Below are 7,625 nucleotides of genomic sequence, written 5' to 3'. Positions count from 1 at the left end.
CCCTATTTCTGATCTTCAGGAATTGGATACTGGAATGGAGTAAGAACATAAACAGATATATTTCAAGTTGTAAGCCCCCTCCTTCATTCTCTTAAAAAAGCTAGTTGTTAATCTCCTTTGCATCTTAAATTTTATTTTACATAGAAGCTTTATCTTTGCCACCATTTCAATAATTTGTATCCCTGCTAGCTCTGCTTCACTTGATCAAACTAACCTGGAAAATTTGTGAGCTATTAAGAGAATATACCATTTCCTTAGGGAGCCATTTATTCTCATCCTCACTGATAATAGAAAGTCCTTTTCTGGGTTTGATACTAGCCTTCTCAATCCATACTGGGTATGTTTTCTTCCATTGCCGGTTGTTCTCAAGCTATCACTTGCAGTCTTGTACAAGCAGAGGTGGGATATGCTTCATGGACTCATTTTGGGCTCTGTTTTTATTATCATCAGCAATGTGGATAAGGCAATGGAAGTAAATGGTGTTGGATCATCAGTTTAATTGGTGACTAGAAAAAGAAAACACAAAGTGCATCTATTTTCCTTCTTGTTTGGAATTCAGAATGGGTTTATAAACAAACAATAGAAGTTATCCCCAGACTTTCTTATTTCCCAACTCAAGTCTAAGTTTGAAAATGGAGATGTCTTATAGGCACATATAGAAATATTGTCTAATTCCCTACGTGTTTAAAATTAAGACTATCAACATCCCTCACTTATTAGTTGTCCCTCAACGGATCTACATCGTTCCTGTCATCCCATTTAAAATTCCAGAGTCTTCTATAACTCCTCTCTCATTCTACATATATGGTGTTTGATTGGCCTATGTCTGTTCTTGTAGTTATTAATTTTTTTTGCCTTCAAATATTTATCCACCTAGATGATGCCATTATTACCCGCACTGAGTCAACCAAAAGGGCCTCTTCACTGGTCACTATGGTGCTAAGCTTTCTTACTCCAACCAGTCCTTCACCTTGCCTTGAGATCAGTCTTCCTTCTGAAAGCAACACTCTGCTCATGCTCTTCCCTGCTCTAAATATCACTAATTTCTCATTTCTAGTAAAAAAAGGCCAGACTCGTCAGTGTAAGATTTAAAGTCATTCATATCTCATCCCAGCCTGCTTATACTTTTTCAAGACTTTCCCCCTCAATTCCTCTAACACCCAAACACAGTGATTCAGTCATTCCTTAAAATAGCCTGGTACTTTTTGCCTCCACATTTTTGCTCATGCTTTTCTCTCTTCCTGGGATTCCATTCTCTTACATCCTAATGTGTATTTAAAAATGCCTCTTCTATAATTAATTGCCAATGCAGAGTGATGTATTGTAGTCATATGCATATCTATTATATCTCCTCATTAGACAGTCAGATGTCAAAAGATAGAGCTATGCCCTCTATACCTTTAAACTTTCTACAGTGCTTAATATGATGCCCTGGATAGAATACACTTTCAATAAGTATGTTTACTGATTGAATGAGTGTGTAAATAGAGATATAATGAACATATTGTTTAAACTTTGGATTATATCAAACTCTGGAGCGTAATGAATGGAAACTTTTGGAAAGCTAACTGGTGCTTTCAGAGCAGAATGGAATTGAGAGTTCTAAAATATTTTCAGTCCCATCAAGGCCAGAGTTCCCTACTGTTCTCTTCCTTTATTCTCTCTTCATTTTTATTTCCTCAGACCCCTACCCCTTCATTGTCTCATAAATACAGCATGTTATATAGAAAAAAATGTTAAAAGCTGTTAGCATTTAAAGATATGTGGCAGTTAAATCTCTTATCCATAACTCTGCCAAACTGTCTCCACTGTTCAAACACAGCACATAAATAAAGACAACTTTCTGTGATCAGATCATGGGCAAAACTATGCAGTGGGTCACTCTAGCCAAAGCCATCACTGGAACAGCTTAGAAGCCTCCTGGAAACCTCATTAATGTAGCTCATTTTAAATTGACATCCTCACATTCTAGAAAATTGGCCTTCCATTGATGTTTTGGAAGGGTGGATGAAAGTATGATGAAGTTTCTAGTTACTGGCACATGTATAAGCCTATGTACAGGTGTACATTGCGTGTGAAAGGATGTCTATTTGCATTTATGGGTTGGTTTTACCCAAAAGTTTGAAGATCTTTGTAGACAGGAAGAAAGTGCAAGTCTTTATTTCAGCTTAAAAGAAGGGCCCAAGTCCAAGAACTTAGAGGTTTGGTTTGGACAGGCATCCAGAATTTAGGATGACTATCTCAAGCTCCTGCATCTGCAAATGTAGACTGGATCAGTTGAGGACAGGCATTGTTATGACATTTTGCAGTAGTCTTTACTGCCATTAACATTAGGAAAGGGTGCCTCCTTCACCATAATACATTAAGATTTGGGGAACTGGAAAAACAGAGAGAAAAAAATTGGTTTGATTACTTTAAGAACTGCTATTCTTTCATTGCCTCCAAAGGTGCGATTACATCTCTATACTGCTAATATTTGGATCAGGCTATCACATGAATGTTATTAATCAATAATGAACAACTTTAAAATAGATCCATAGATCCAAAGAACTTGAAAGTTAATGGGGACCTTGAGAACCTTCTGGTCAAACCATACTTTTAGACAGATTGAAAAACTGAGGCTTGAAGAGAAGACATGGTTTGTCATGGACTCAGAGAGTACAACTAGGTTTAATTCCAGAGATCTGATCTTTAGTTAACATGGCTTTTCTTTTTTTTTTTTTTCTCAATGAACTTTTATTTTTTGTTGTTATTTAATTTTATTCAAAATAATTTGTTTCTCTACCACAAAAATTAGATGACCACACCACCACGAGCAGCAATGTCCATGGAGTTACATTGATGATGGAGAGTTGGCTGGGTATTTCCAAGGTCCCAAAGGTCATAAAGGAGGGAAAAAAGAAAAAGAAAAAATATTCAAAACAAACCCAAAACCCTGATGACTTTAGGGAGAGACATTACATGACATTTTCTGTTTCTTCTCTCATTGTCAGCTGCAGATGTATTTCAGCAGGATCAAGTACAATTTGACTTGAGTTAACCCTTCATACCAATTCTAGCACCTTAATTGTACCCTGATAGCAGCAATCAGCACATTGGAATCTCCATCTGGTAGTGCCCTCCAGCACACAGCACTAACGTATTCATTTGTATCATCTCCTTTTTGGTCTTTGTCCAGAACACTTTTGACTGTATCAAACTTAAAAGTTAGCAAGGTCTTAGAAAGTCCTTTATAGTACAGGTAGAGAGAGTTATTCTCACTTCCACAAGCTATATAATCTCCATTGGAAGCCAGATCTACAAAGTTTTTTTCATTGATATGACCCTTGAAGGAACATAGGGAGGGAGTATGATTTCCCTACATTCCACAGTTTTAGCTGACTGACTGTTGAGGCAGAGACCATCTCCTCACCACTCACAAACTTTGCATAAGAGACTACTTTTTGGTGTCTTTTGAATACCGTGATTGGCTATTTAGTGTTATGAAGACCATAGTAGTCGACACAGTGATATGCACAGTCGAAAGCCAAACAGTATCTGGAAGAGGGGCTGAATTTAACACAGCACAAATTAGCCTTTGCCTCAGTGCTTGCCATTGAGCTGTCTAGATTACTATACTACAGCTTCACTAAGGGCAAAGGACAATAAAAACAAAAAGAGAAACAAAACTTGGTTCTTCTAAATCATCACACAGTTAGTCCTATTGTAGTGCATCTAGATGGATTGAATGGGCTGAGATTAGAGAAGCTGAATTTTACTGTAATTCTCATTTTTATGTAAAGTGACTTGGTTTTTGCCAATTCGTTTGTAGAATAAAGGCTTAAAATGTGAGATGGACTAATAAGTATGAGAGCCATCAGCAGGGAGAGTAGGACAGCCATTGACATTCATTTTCTGGGAGGGAGCATTATTGATTGTTCTGAGCCAGGAGAGGAAATGTTTTTCTTCCTAGTGGAAGATCACTACCAAAGTTTGGAGGAGAAAAGTTAATTTGACCAGAATCCAATTTAGGGAAGTCTGCATCATGAGCCAGAAAATAATCAACTAGGAAATCAAGGAAATAGACCAGGGTGATGAGAACGTTTAACCAAGCAAGAACAGGAAGAATAGGGAGTCTTGAAATCAGTCCCAAAACAGGAAGAGAATTGTAGTCAAGAGACATGGCCAAAGGGTCCCAAAGGGCAAGTTGTTTCTGCACATAAACTTGTGGTTACAGTCATATTTTGAAGCTCCTTCTTGTTCTGCATTTTTGGTTTCTAACAGTTTTAGAAACCTCCTGATGAAAGCAATTTTGTGTGTTTGTGAAATCCAGTTTTCTAATTTGTTGATGCAGCATATCTTTCAAATCTTACTATCCTGAAAAATCAGATTTACACATGTGAATATTGGTGAGGTTTAAGTCTATCATGGTGGGATTACAGAGTAGGGAAGACTTAAAATGGTCCCACACAAGTGTTTTAATGAAGACTCCTGAGCTATACAGACCTTATACAAAAAGAAAATCAAGACTCTTTCCTTCAGTCCTTTGCCTTTAGGTAAAAGAGGCATTTTAATTTTCCCTCCCCATTTTTTTTTCCAATCTGGTAGTGATAACAAATACATTACATGGTTGAGTTAATATCCAAGAAATCTCAAATCTAAAATCATGGGCAGATAAATTAATTCACCCAAAGACATGAAGAAGTAATATTCTTTGATCAATAATGAAGCTTTAATAAACTGTATGATTTAACTTTGGGAAGACAAATGATGAATTAATCCACTTATGACTTGATTAGGCATTACATAGATATTTATAGGAAAGAGGGCAAATTCTACTAATTATAGGCTTAAAAGTTTGTTCCTAGGCAAAAATCTCAAAAATATCATTAAAGAAATAGATTATGAATCTTAGAGGCTAGAGTGGGTCCACTGAGAACTGGTCATGCCAGACTAACTTCTTTTTCAGTAACGTTGCAAAACTAGTCAACAAGGGAAATGCTAAAGACATAGTATAGTCACATTTCAGTGTTTCCAATGTGTCTGTACTTGACTAAAGATTATAAAATCTTACAAATAGAAGAATGTATGACAAAATTTTATTCCAGATCTTTAAGACCTTATGAATATGATGGCAACTGGTGCTACAATTAGATAGATAATAACTAATGAATGACCACCTCAGTAACAACTGATTAATGGATGGATGGAAACCAAGCATTCTTTCTATATGATAGTCTTCTTGGTAGTTCCCAGTTTCATATTTTGTATTAGAAGAAGACTCATTGAGCCATATTATACTTGGAAATTCCACAATGCTACCCAATATGATGATAAGGGAACTAGTATCTGAGATCCCCAAAACATGAATCTCTGGGGAAAATATTTTAAAAAATCTAATAGAGGTAGATGTAAAATGCATATGCATGTAACAGTACATGAATATACTTGTAACAGTAATAGATCAGTAAAAATATTTAAGGTAGAATGTAGGAAAGATATAGCTGACACAGCACACAGCACCCTGTGATGGTTAATTTTGTGTCAACTTGAGTGGGCCATGGAGTGACCACATATTTGGTTAAACATTTCTGGGTTTTTCTAGATGAGATTAATATTTGAATTGGTAAACTATGTAAAGCAGATTTTTGCTCTTCTCAATGTGGGAGGACCTTATCTGGTTTGTTGGAAGCCTGAATAAAATAAAAGGCTGAGTTAAAAAAAAAAAAAAAAAAAAAGGTCGGGCATGGTGGCTCACGCCTGTAATCCTAGCACTTTGGGAGGCTGAGGCGGGTGGATCACGAGGTCAGGAGATCGAGACCATCCTGGCTAACACCATGAAACCCCGTCTGTACTAAAAATACAAAAAGTTAGCCGGGAGTGATGGCCGGCGCCTGTAGTTCCAGCTACTCCAGAGGCTGAGGCAGGAGAACGACGTGAACCCGGGAGGCGGAGCTTGCAGTGAGCAGAGATCGCGCCACTGCACTCCAGCCTAGGCGACAGAGAGAGACACTATCTCAAAAAAAAAAAAAAAAAAAAAAAAATCTCTTTGCCTGGCTGTCTTTAAGTTGGGGCATCATTCTTCTTCTGCCTGCAGACTCAGACTTATATTGGGACTTACACCAATGGCTCTCCTAGTTTTCTGACGGAGACTCGGATGGGACTTGCACTCAGTTTTCTTGCTTTTCAAGCCTTCAGACCCAGATGGAACTGTGCAATCAGCAATTCCCGGTCCAGACTTCTCAACCTCCATAGTTGTGTAAGCCAATTCCTGTAAATTACTATGCCTCTCAATCTTTCTTTCTGTACACACACACACACACACATACACACCCTATTGATTTTGTTTCTCTGGAGAACCCTAATACATACCCCTTACCCCTACAAAAAAGAGGGGGTGGTACTGCTAACCTTGGTATAAGTCAAGATAGTCATATGACTACCAAAACATCAAGATCAATCTTGGGTCCAGAACAAGCAAGGCTTTAATCAGAATATGCCCAGAGTTTCATGTTCAGTTCTGGTAACCCCAATATAGGAGGAAAAAGGTCAAACAGGAGAGAGTCCAGAAGGAAAGGACCAAGGTAGATCATGCATCTAAAGTCATGCCAATGAAAAATAGTAAAAAAAAATGAGGCTGTTACACTTGGAGAAGATTTCAGGGAAGCATACAACAGCTGTCTTCAAATTCTTGAACAGTTATCAAAACAAAGAGGAATGATTCATTCAGTGGAACTCCACAAAACAGTGACAGAGAGTGGACATTTTAAGAAGAGTTCAGCCTAATCTAAGGAAGCACTTTCTAAAGATGGACTGGACTGAAATGTAAGTGTAAGTTTTCTTCACTGAATCCATGTGACACCAAGTCCTGGGTGGTGTGAGGGTTTCCTGATTAAGAGGGAGATTAGCATCAATTATCCTAAAGATGCTTTTTTACTTTATGAAATTGCTTTCTGCAGAGGAAATGATTGTTCTGGAGCCAAGCAAATAGTGTGATGTGATGGAATACTTACCCTACTTAATAGAAGACACTTTTCAAAGGACGTGTTCATTTATAAGCAAACTGTTAACTTACCCATTTTTTGAAGTATGCCCCTTATGAAACTTTCAGCATTAATACTTTTTAGTTACTTTAGTTTAAATATCTGTATCTTTTTGAAAGTAACATAATGGATTTTAAAAAAAAAGATTTTATAATCTACATTTTTCATTCAAGCAGATTTTTCCTTAATCATTCTGAATGAATCATACTTCTCTGAACATCTGAATGACATGTACTAAAGAAATATAATAATAATAACTTACTTTGGTTAAAAGTACTATGTGCTGGGCATGGTGTTAAGCAAGAATTCACTCATTTACAAAGTTTTACTCCCTCAGTCTTCACAGAAACTATATGAAGTAATTACAATTTTGATAATATTTTACTGATGAAGAAGCTAAATCACAGAGAGGCTAAGTGATTTGTACTAGGACATATTGTTAGTAAGAAGCAAAGCAGGATTCTGGCTCCAGAATCTGCCTTCTTTTTACCATATTATTTCTGTTTAACAAGTTTCTGATTTTACAGCATTCCAGTTAGAAGAAGAAGTAAACTTTGAAATCCCTGCACATGGTTCTCAACATCCTGCTTTAGAGTAGCTTCA

At 37.0% G+C, this 7,625-nt stretch overlaps 1 pseudogene; it reads right to left on the bottom strand.

The window, feature by feature from the left end:
- Positions 1 to 2,939: 2,939 nt before the first annotated feature.
- On the bottom strand, positions 2,940 to 6,232 carry LOC129043532 (E3 ubiquitin-protein ligase COP1-like; annotated as a pseudogene).
- Between the last annotated feature and the right edge of the window lie 1,393 nt (positions 6,233 to 7,625).

Source organism: Pongo pygmaeus, chromosome 13, assembly GCF_028885625.2.
Source record: "Pongo pygmaeus isolate AG05252 chromosome 13, NHGRI_mPonPyg2-v2.0_pri, whole genome shotgun sequence".
In the NCBI taxonomy this organism is placed as follows: Eukaryota; Metazoa; Chordata; class Mammalia; order Primates; family Hominidae; genus Pongo; species Pongo pygmaeus.
The sequence above is the reverse complement of the archived record's forward strand: the minus strand, read 5'-3'. Positions and strand labels throughout refer to the sequence as shown.